Source organism: Augochlora pura, chromosome 6 (genome assembly GCF_028453695.1).
Source record: "Augochlora pura isolate Apur16 chromosome 6, APUR_v2.2.1, whole genome shotgun sequence".
Lineage (NCBI taxonomy): Eukaryota > Metazoa > Arthropoda > Insecta > Hymenoptera > Halictidae > Augochlora > Augochlora pura.
The window spans coordinates 16,702,505-16,714,812 of NC_135777.1; the positions used below are offsets into that span (position 1 = coordinate 16,702,505).

The 12,308-nt window shown below is 39.9% G+C and overlaps 1 protein-coding gene across 2 annotated transcripts in view; it reads right to left on the reverse strand.

Moving 5' to 3' along the window:
• LOC144470804 (dual 3',5'-cyclic-AMP and -GMP phosphodiesterase 11) overlaps window positions 1–12,308 on the reverse strand; it is a 175,405-nt gene that overhangs the window by 109,897 nt on the left and 53,200 nt on the right. For both annotated transcript variants that reach the window (XM_078182344.1, XM_078182343.1), the window contains exon 2: window positions 4,220–4,324. The gene's annotated coding sequence lies outside the window, so the exon portion shown is untranslated. The remainder of the gene's footprint in view (window positions 1–4,219; window positions 4,325–12,308) is intronic.

Genomic DNA, 12,308 nt, shown 5'->3' on the forward strand with positions numbered 1-12,308 from the left:
GTGCCGTGATCGTGCGCGTGCAGTTAGGGTGTTTTCATCGTAAATGTAAGTACGGGAACACAAAAAATGAATGAGGAGAAAGGTTTACTATGCTTCGTGTCTTCCATTAGCTAGAATGCATTTTTCAGCCCCGTTAATTACAACCCTGCTAGTTTAGTAGCATTTAGAGATTCTGACGGACGGTAACAACATTATAGCAGTCATTTCCACCGCGATACTCTACCTTGTCAGCGAGACATGGTATTACAGTAAATACAATATCGCGATGTGGACGAGCCGCGTCTTCCGTTCCCGACTTTCTACAATTTCGTCTATTATCAGCTGTAATTTATCTGTGCCACCTAAAGAAATGTGTAATATTCCGTTAATTGCATTTATACGCGGCAGAAAAGTATGTGCGGATCTTCGTTTCTCGAAGAAGTGCAGCGAAAAGCTGGCAAATCTTGTCTTCAATTTAATACATTACTATTGTTTTGCTGTAGAATCTTCACTTCCTATATGTTTGAATATTGTTATTAGTATATAAATATTGCGAGTAGACAGCAAATTTTAACGCAAAATACAGTAAATTATTCAAAATTGTCCTGCAGCTTCCAAACAAAAATGGACCATTTGGGAATTCGATTTATTTTTATAATTGTTGACAACCGTGTCTTCTCCACTTAAATTGTCCATTTCTGTTTACAAACTGAACGACTTTATGTGTTACTGTATATATGAATTTACTCTGTCGCTAATTCCTGCTCCACTACATATTCATTTCATCTGTTAAAGCTGCGCTGCCGTTAAACACGTATCATTACCACTACATTCAGCCCGTATTAATTCAATAATTATTGTGTAATTTATATTACGGCCAGTAAATGTAACAATTGGATTAATCAATGTTCCCTTTCAAACGGGCCTTCCATTGTATTTCGTATATGCATGGTGGAATCAGTAATAAACTCTCGTTACCGTAACAATATCACGACATTATGTGCAGAAACTAAAAACAAACATTCCCCGGACCCCTTGCTGAAATATAAGCCAGCAGCTCGTACGAAACTAAAACAGTAACTAAATGTTGTAGTTGTCACAGAAGTAAAATACGGACATTTCACATTTAGTTGTAATTTGTCTGTAATTATTATACTCTACTACTTTGGACAGGATGCAGTGGAAAATAATTTATTCTGCTCTAAGCTGTGCACATTCATGCAATCTGTACATTTATGATTTATCCTGAAGTTCCATTATGCATTTTCTAATTCTTTGGAAATAGATTACGATTATTCTACCATATATAAAGTAAAGACAATAATTTTGTTCTTTGTCAATAATAGAAATATCTGCAGTGTTTGTCATTTGAAATAAAAGAAAAAACATAACGAAATTTATTAATGTATTACAAATGTATCTATTTAAATATTTTAGTTCGTCTTTGGAGATATAAATAGCCAGAATTAATTTTCCATTTATTTATAAATCAATTCTATAGAGTGTAATACTTTATTTTTAATATAGCAAAAAGACTAAGCTAATTAAGAGGGCCCTTAGAGGTTCTTCAATGATTCTGATACCCTAATACTTATACTCTAATACAAAAAGGAGAATGACCAACCAAATCTGGGCGTGGCTAACCTAAAAGAGGCGTGGCTAACCCAAACGAGTCGTAGGCAGAGTTTTATTTCCGAAAACTTCGGATCGAAGATTGTTTCACAGAAGCAAACCGCGCGAAGCGCTGCGATCTACGCGCTCGTCACATATTTATAAGCTGCATTATGCACTCATCCCAAAGAAGAAGTCTCCTCAATTCGTATTTCTTGCCGCGCTTTCGAGTTGCCGCGAATAAATCAGGATCGACGGTTGCGCTAGCGCCGGCTCGCCGACTGGGAATGTTTGCGCGACGAAAAGCGGCGGACAGAATTTATGCAGCAACCTAATAATTACGAGATCTAGGTTAACGGTCGGTTTCACCGAAACCACGGCAGCTTTTGCTCGCGATCGTCTCTAAATCATTCCGGCGTCGGCGCCAAAACAATACTAAATACGGGCTGCCCGCCGCGATCGAAGCGCCGTCTTCGCGGTTTCTCGAATGCCGAAAAAACGTCGGGAGAGGTTTCGGATCGCGGAACCGAGCGCGAGACAATAAGGGGGGAGGGGAGAGGTCAGGCGAGCGCGACTCGTATCGAATTAGCCGGGCGCAGAGAAATTAACCCTTGGGCCAATTGCTCGGTCCGCGCGCGGCGAGCGCGACGATGACGACGAGGTTAACTCGAACGTTAACTCCGCGTTGAACTTTAACGGGGCATGCGGCGAATCGGATTGTGGAATATAGAAAATCACGTCTCGACACTTCACAGCTCGTCCTAGCCGGTAGTTCTGCCGGATTATAATTGACCCGCTCGAGGAATTGTAATTGCAAAGTAATTCGCTTCTATCGTAATTCAACGTAATTATGAAGTAATTCGTAATTGCAATTAAAGTGCAATTATAAAGTACGGGGTAATTAAGTTACATCAACTGTGCATTGCGATGTAATTGAATTCAAATTATGAGTTAGGAAGTAATAAATTAATCTTTTTCTTTTTTTATTGAATTTATGGGGGTTGTGCTGGTTGGAAATCATTCACGTGGAAAGAACGCAGTATTAGGTAATGTGCAAGATTATATAGAAAAGAACAAAATATATTAATTTCTTTTTTTAGATATATGTAACATAGTAGTATGTTTTAGTTTTATGTAAAAATAGAAAAAATAAATAAATAGTTTTGACAGTAGATAGTAAAAAAATTGTATTTCAATTGCATTATAGTCGAATTACACTCCTAATTGAAAGAATTAACAATTAAATTAACTAAAAAGCTTAAATGATGTAATTTTAAGTTTAATTACTGCACAACTGAAGATAAATGATATTAAATGGCGAAATTAAATTACTTTTAATTTTAGCAACAGACAATTCTTCGTACAATTCTGCAAAAGTACGAATTTTCTAAATTAATAATTCTCTAAACTAAAAAAATAATATAACCTGGCTTAATCGTTTACAGGCGAAGTATTATTTCAGGAAACGTGTGATACCTGAATATCGATTCGAATATCTGCCACGCTCGACAAGCAGAGCGAAGTTTGAAAACTGTAATTTCGTCAATTCGTGCGCGGAAATGTCAAAAGTTTCTCGGCCAATTTCGGAATGATACCCCCCACAGCGTCACGGCGAAAAAGGAAATTTCGTTAAAAGCGTTTCGAGTTGAACGGAAAAGGTGGTAATCCGTCGGACCGTGGTCCATGCGAGACGAGGAAACGCCGCGGAACCCGTTCGTTCGAGATCTTAAACTACCATTTTTGTCAAGTTCGCTGCGCGGACCGGAACATTGTCGGAGATGCTCGGTCTTATTCATCTCGGTTTCCGTGGTTTTTCGCCGAAAGCTTTGTTGTGACGAACGCGAAACGAAGTCGCTCAAAACAGCTCCGATGCGGAAAAACGGAGGCCACCAAATGTATACAGGGTGTTCCTGAAATATATGCGCGAACGGGGCACTACATCTCATATTTTACGATCTGTTTAACCTAAAATCTCGTTAATTATTAGGTGTCGAATCAACAGAGGTTTATATTAAAATTTAGCTAATTTAAAATTTAACAATACATACTAATTTGTATTATATTAATTATAAAATTGAGTATCAAATTTTATATTATTCATATACCATTTTATAAGAATTTAATATCCTTTTGATCTACGATGAAAAAAGCATATCTCTACATTTCAAAAAGGGATATCGAGCTTGAAATTTCCAAAAACTACACTATATACAAAAAAAACATATAGAACATCATCCTTCCTTAAAACTTTACAATTTTCATATCTAACGCTTGTTGATTAAACGCATAATTTAAACGTTATACGAAGCGAATATATTACGTATTTATAAAATTAATTATTTCAACTAGTATCCCATTTAATACAGAAATAAGCTACTATATCGAATGTGATTATTTTATCCTAGATATCGTCTATTATTTATTCCATTTTTCCATCAGCCATTTTTTAAATAATATAGCGAGATTCACGCCGGGTTTATAATAGACAGGATATTCGGCCCAGTGACTCCTTTGTCGACGTATTAGTGCATAATGCATGGTTCACTAAGTCGTCTGGCGTTGACGGTGGCCAGACATGAAATATAACTAATAATAATAATAATAATAAAATATGTATGCGTGCTCTTACCCGGCTTCCTGCGCGATCTCCAGAGAACAGGAGGATGCGCGGCGGCGGCGACTGCTGCGGAGGGGTTACCGGCGGAGGCAGCCAGCTTGACTGCGTTCCGCGTACCTAGAACACAAAAGAAAACATACCTTTTTCAGAACATACCGCGATGAATAACATTCCAAATTACGGCAGTGGTACTCCTCTTCGTAATGAGCGGACCGCGGTACTATTTTATTTATATTTTCGTATAATTCCACGGATATCTTTGTTCTACTCGCTGCAAGAGAGTTGCTTGCTAGCATTTCAGTTCTGATCTCAAAATTTAATTATTACCATTTAATTGTATAATTATATTTACGTTATATAATTATAGTTAATAATTAGTGGATACTATTTATTATATTGTATTTATGTGTTTAGAACTTTCGACATTTTTAGTACAATATATGTTTGGATTACGAAATTTAATATGTGAATGTCAATGAATATAAAAGAATGTGAATATAAATATAGATGTGGACGAATATAAATGTATATAAATATGAATATAAATTAGTATAGAGGAGTGTAAGTATAAATATAAATGACTATGAACATAAACATAAGCAAATATAAATGAATATAAATTAATGTAAACAGTAGCGAATATAAGCGAATACGAATGAATATAAATATAAATACAAATGAGAATGAATAAATATAAATATAATTGAATATAAATGAATACAAATATAAACATAAATACAAACGAATATAAATGAATATAAATATGAATATAAATGATTACAAACATGAATAAAAACGAATACTAATATATATATATATAAACTGTGCGTGCCGCAACCTATCGCAAAACATTCGACAATTCGACCAAAGTGAATTCGCAACAATAATTTGGAAAATGGCATTCGCGGTGTCCTCTTAAGCATCCGCGAGTTTGCCGTACGTCGCCGAGAGAAGAATTCCCGGGAGTATTTCCTCGCTCTCTGCCTCAAAGAAAACAGACGGACGTTCCATTAAATATTTCCAGGTAAGTTACGTCTCCTCGCCGAAACATTATTTTAAGGTATTACTTTCAGAAACATCGTCTTGCTCCCAGGTATCCGTTAATCTCGCGACAGCGGCTTCGTTTCCTGTCTGCGGTATATTCTTTTTTCCCCGTTTGGAACGCCGCGCCGCGCCGCGCCGTGTTGCGACCGATATTTTCCTCCGCGGGTCTGCATTATGAAAAGCGATCCAGCTGGGACAAACGAAACGGGCACAAGCCGCTTCGTTCTCGCAACGCTAATCCGTTTATCATGCCCAATAGTGAAGTGGAACATGAGACAATGTGTTGGGTTACCCGGTCTAGCACACTACGCGTTAATAAACCATCGGTAATGACTGTGACACCGGCGCGGTCCGCCGATAGATTAGCCGGTCCGACACGCCTGCATTTTTGACGGTGGCGACGATCGAATTACGATACATAAATCTGTTCGTCGCTTTCTTATCGACCGTGGACACACTTAAGCGCGCCGTACGCGCAGCTCGAACAAACACCGAATCTCCGTTAATTAATCGGAAATTTACAGCGGCTTGTTAAAGTCCCGAGCATCGAATTCCATTTCGCCGGGATCACAAATTATCCGGCTTTTTCATATTTCAACACCCCTTTTTATCGGTAAACTGCGGCATAATATTCTCAGCGAAAGGTTAGACGGTCTTATAATTCAGAAATATGATTTAGAAACGGGAAATAAATTCGCAGCTCCAATGTACTTTACAACGATAATTAAACCGCCAATGAAATACGTTAGAACCAGGTGTGATGGGAAATTTATTGCAGCGGTTAAAATCTTGTGTTAACGTTCTCTATTGTTTCGGAAGCTTGAACATGCTGCGAGTGTATACGGATGCATGGTCCAGTGATAATGAAACAGCTAGGCTGTCCGATCTTAATTTATAAACGAAAATAGCTTATGGGCTATGTAAAAAATGTTCCCCACAGTGATGAAATAATTTCGAAGGGTCGTCGAGATGAAAGCAGTGCCATTGTCACCTGGTACCCGGGTGCCATTCGTAGGTAGTATCTAGGAGGCAGCACCGTTACACGAAAACGCGCACGAAACACCAAAGGCAACACCGACGTCGTGATAACGGGACTTACGAAAACAGCGAGCGCCATCGTCGTTGTCGGGGCTCGACGCGGCGGCGTAGCCGCAGGTGCAAATGCAGAAGAGTTTCCTCTTGGAGTCGCGACCGATCCGGTGACGACCCTGCCAACCGACTGCCATGGCGAGCAGACTGATTACAGCACGTGCGACACCGAAGACGACGACGACGACGACGATGATCCGGCCGCGTTCGCGAGATGAACAGTCAAGGGTAGAAGAAGCAGGCAAGTGCACCTAGGAGGTAGACGGCTAAACGGGTGGTGGAACCACCTGGTGGACACCGGTGGCGCCTTAAGTGCCGCCTTAATCGCGGCGACGAGGATTAAGTGGAAACGAAGAGCGGACGTGCGTGCTTCGACCCGATTTCTCATCCAGTCATCCTTCTATGCCTGCGAACCTGCTATCTTCGGACACGATATCGGTGCCGAGGCTACGATCTGCCCCGGCAAAACTCGGCCGCCCAGGACCTCGACAACGGAAACGCCAGGCCGCGATAGACACCGAGCCGTTAAGTAACGATCACCGCGGCGGCGGCGGCGGCTAAACCCCGCACGATTCTGGGTCCAGTTTTCAGGCTCATCAAGCTAATGGCTGCAATTCTAATTACACAGCCGCCGACCAACGAACGGGGGCACATCATTTTTGATTACGAGAGGGCAAACGGCAGGGCTAAATACGTCCCTCAAGGTGACGTTCAGGTCTCTGATAGCGAAAGAGGCAAACAGCTACCGCCGATGATGCGATTGTGGCTCCGATTCCGGGATGATTTATGCGCCCGGTGCTTCGCAGTCGGAGATCGGTATTTAATGCGATAAATGTGGAGATCTACGAATCGTAGACTACTGTGGATAGTTGCAAAATGGAGTTTGGGTGAGGAAGAAGTACTGTTCGTTGCTAAAGTTAGCATAGGGGAGAGCGTAGGACTCATTTTAACTCTTTGGTCGACGACTTATTTCACAGCTAGGTGGATTAGCATCTGCATGCTGATAATAAATTCTAATGCATATAAGAGATTGTTAAATAGATTATTAACAGATTATGTTTCGTAAATTATATTTATGAAGTAGGGTAAACGCATTTCCCTTGTTGGCAGAAACGACCCCTCTTTAGTCCCCAATTTTTAGGAAACGAGGGACTCGAGCCTGGCCAATTGCAATTAAACAATGCCTCCTTCTATTCACAATTACTGCGATTAGAAATTTTTCTATTACAATAATTTCTAAGAAGGGAAAGAAAATTGATTTTTTATCGTCTGCCTAAATTTACTCGAACACTTAAACATTGGCGACAAGAGATTAGAATTTTCTATCAATTTTGAAGGACAGAATAACATCCATATTGTTATAACATGCACAAATTATTGCTAGAAACTTTCATCGCGAAATATTCAACAAGTATATCAATTACCTATAAAACACATTTCCCAAATTTTCTTCACATTTCCCAAATTTTCTTCACATACTTAGTAGATAAAACAGTCGCAGAATCGCGAGCTCTTTTTATTTAATTCCGCCATTACAAATAATGCCAAAATTAAAAAAATAAGTATAGTAAACTACTCCCATTGGTTCGATTTGAAAGAAGTTATTCCGTGGAAAAAATCCGACATCGCCGACGCGAGTCATCGCGCATCGATTACGAGCAGACTTTCCTTATGCGAATTTTACTGTTTCGAGTTACGATGCGAAATATAATATCGTAACTGTCGCGAGCGCGCGCGCGCCCGCGCGTGTGTCAGCAAGCCAGCATAATGAAAATGCATGAAATCTGCGGCAGGATTTTCCCGCGCAACTATTTCCGCGGGATTACGGGGGATTTTGCGGGGTGACGCAGAAGCGGCACGGTTTTTTACTATCGAATGCTCGCGTCCGTAAAGTATTTGATCGCACTTGACGCAGTCCCCCACGCACTTTGTTCGGCACACATGTTCCTCTCGGCGAACGTGACGTTCGCGCTCGTAGAGACGTCACGCGACACCCAGCGACAAAAAAAGAAAACAACAGACGTAACACCGTGCCCGCGTGGGCCATCAATGAACCGCGCGCGCCGGATGAATGGAAAATCGCGGGAAAATAGGAAAATAGAGGGAAACGAGAAACACCGGGCGGGATATTCGCGAAAATTGCCGTTTCATTGTTTCCATTAAACCGCGTGGGATAATCGCGATCGTGGCACCACCCACGCTCGTTTGTGTTCCGTTCTGTATTTTAACGACGCCGTTGTTTACACAGAACTTCGATTAGATACCGTAATTCATCCCGAGCACATCACTTTTCCCATCGAATACGAAATTTCATTGGTTAAAACTTTGCTTTCCTGGAAACATCGTTGCTGGTTATTATGCAAATAAAAATTGTGTAAATTCTGACTGAAGTGGAAGTTAAATAGAAAGTTCGACTCTTTTCTCCAATAATTTTAATCGTTGAGAAACAATACATTGACATTTTTCATTTTTTTTCGACTCTACGTACTCTATCGTATATTCCATTGTTCTTATATAAATATTATTACATAAAAGATCGTACAACAATATTCATTAAATATACTTTTTAAAACAGCACGACGTTATTGTAATTGCATAGAATCCACAAAAATAACACAGAAAGCCGACGTTTCACCTATTACAATTTTTTATTCTAATCAACGTCGAACAGGTTAAATTATACTATATACTGTTTTCTACAGAAGCAAAAAAAAAAAATAATTAAAAGATGATTGCAAAATTTATGAGTCCCGCCGTGTACAATTTCTGCGGTCATTATCTTCTATTAAATGTAACGGACTTGGTATCGCGAGACTCCGAGGCAGAGATTGTTCAATAAATCACGCTTTAGTGCCGGTTTTTTTTGTGCGAAGATCACAGCGCAACGCACGACCGAATGTTTTTCTTCGATAAACGGAAAACGGAACTTTAAAGGGCGCGAAGAAGTCTTCCCGTGGAGGACGACGCGGCCACGCATGTATTTTACAGTTTTACGACGGGGGCCCCCCGGCTTTTAATCAATGTTCCGCTTAGCTGGCTCGACCTTTCGCGGAAAAAGACGACGCCGATTTCCACGGAATTTTAGGTTCATTATAACAGCACTATTTTTTGCTGATTCCTTTGCGACCAGCCACGGCGTTTAATCAATGGGAGGGTGTATAGGCTGGCTTGAAAATGATTGCTCAAGAGCCATTACGAAAGAAGTCGTAACGAAGCGACGTTCCTAAAAAGCCTTCCATCGCAATCAATGCTTTATACCCGCTTCGAGTGTAAGCAAACGATTCGACAGACTTTGAATTTAACATTTTACATTCGTCTGTGGAATAAGAATTTTATTAATTTACGACGGAAACGGTTAGATGAAATAGTATAGCGTAAACGCGATTAAAATTAAAATTTATGTAAACGCACTGAAAGAATTTTAGAATATTGCTATCTGCTTTTTACTTTATTAAAATTATTATCAATACGGTACTATGTAACTTCTTTGTTTATACCACTTATAGAATGACCAAATAATTTAACAGACTTTGAATTTAACATTTTACATTCGCCAGTAGACTGCCGATTTTTATTTTTATTCTTGCCGAGAATATTGCTATCTGCTTTTCACTTTATTAAAATTATTAAGAAAGGAAATACGTTTCTATATAATTTCTGTGTCTTATTATTAAATTAGAACAGTTTTATTTTGCATATAGTTCTGCAGTCTATTTATCGTATTCGAGAAAAGCGTTTTAATAGAACAGTTTCCTTCATCAACTAAAAGATTACTCATCATGTCTAAAGAAACTGAAAGAGGAAAATATTTTTACACAATAAAAAGTTGTTGAAAATATCAGTATTATTAGACTTTGCTCATTTCCAAGTTTACTCGCGTATCGAATAAACTCCGCGGATACGGACAAGCGCGCGATCGAATTATCACGAATTACGAAGCAGCACTTAAAATGCAGACGTTCGGTATCGTGTTTCGTAACTTTTTAAGAAATAATAGGGAAGTGCATTATGCAGAAATAGTGGAACAGGTTCTTTCTCTCTCTCTCTCCCTCTCTCTCCCCTGTGAATCACTCGAGGATAATATTTCCAGGAATGAATTTCGTGCACTGACATTTGAATTTTATTTCCCTCCCGCGGGTCATCGTTACTGCCACACTCTCTATATTTCAGGCTGATGCATGCAGCTGAATGAAAATAATGCAACAATAAGAAAGGAGAAAAAAAAATACAGCAAGGGGGAACGGAATGTCCTCTTTTACATCGCACCGGCTCCATCGTCTGTAAAAGTCGACGAATACGCGCATAACACACGATACGCGCGGCGTTCCGAGCAACAAATTTTCATTCGCGTCTAAATAAATGAATACCGGCGACAGTTATTTGCAACATTGCTGTGAAACCTGTCGGTAACAAAAATGCGCTCGCCGTTCATATAGATGCCTGCTAATCGCGAGATGAAAGAGAAATTCTGGAAAAAAGACTCGCGCGATACAAATATTTCGATTTTCGTTTCGTTTTTCGAATATTGCGAATATTCGCAATATAAAACGATAGAAATATCTGATCAATTTAACGTTATTAATTCCGGGGTGATTAAAATTATTCAGAGCGTGAATACATTTTTATTTAGCTCTTCTTTAATGTAGAGAATTTTTATTTTTCATAAAAATCCGCAGACTGATCATTCGCGAGCGAAGTTTATTATAATATAATAAATATATATTTATCATAAAAATCAGAGATTCATAACCGTAAATGCTTTCGAACAATTCGAATAACATTTTCATTCAGTTAAATCTCACGCAACCATTTTTATCGCGGAAATTCACGGTCCACTTGTAACGACAGCATACTATACAGCACTGAATAAACTGTACAAATTCCGCGGATGATTTATTCCGTTGCGAAGCCATGCATGCTAAGTAAGAGGAATTCGGTGCTTCCCCCGAGGAAATGTAATGTCACAGTGCATTCGAGATTACAGGAGAGTTTAATCATCCTCTGGCGATTATGTAAATGCCACGTTTCAATGAGAGCCTTCATTGATAATCGAACGCGTGCTGCGCTTTCACGAAGACCAACGTAAAAATACGCACCGATAGAAACGCCGGCACCGTCATAATGCGATTGGCCTAATAGTAAAACAACAGAAGCTTTCAGGATGCTTTTATCAGACATCGTCCTATTCGTAGAAACGAATTTTACTTCCGAACTGCGGACGACGCGTGTACGCGTCATATATTGTACAACAAAAACTACTCCTATGTAAGATTGTGCAACATATTCATAAATTTCACACAGAATAGACATAGAATAATTCTAGAATAATATTTTATAAAAATAAATTATAAATAATAAGCTTCGAACAATATTTTTTATGAGACAAATTAGTGAAAACAGTTTCGCTGCAACGGTCGTAAAACAATCGAAGGAGCCTGGCTCCCGACTGTCGAACGCGAACTTTCCGACAGGTATTACTTGACAGATTGAACCCCGCGAATTTCCAGTTCCGGGAAAACTTGCAACAGCGAAGTTCCAGCGAAACTTCATCCGTCTGACAAGTAATTTCGCTTGCAACGTGACGCGACTCTCCTCGGTCGCGTTCCACGAAACAGACGAACACAACGCGGGCTTGAAGTACGCGTTTCTCGTCTGTCGCCGGATCGGCCGGATTTTCCCTCGCAAGAAAGCAGCCGGCACGGGGCTCGGCTCGGCTTCGATCATGATTTTCGGCCGCCCACGTCGGTCTTTTTCACGGCGGTGCCCGTTCCCTAGCGCGCGCGCAGCCATTCAAAGCGGACGATGCACGCCGTATCTGCGTGGCTGCGTATCAGTCGTTATCCGATGAATTCAAAAGACTTGAGAAGCCAACAATGGAAGACAAGCTTCGGCCATTACCATTGCCATTACCATACTCAACGATCAGTACGGCGACGTAAAGCGATTCACCGTCAAACGAGACCTTGAC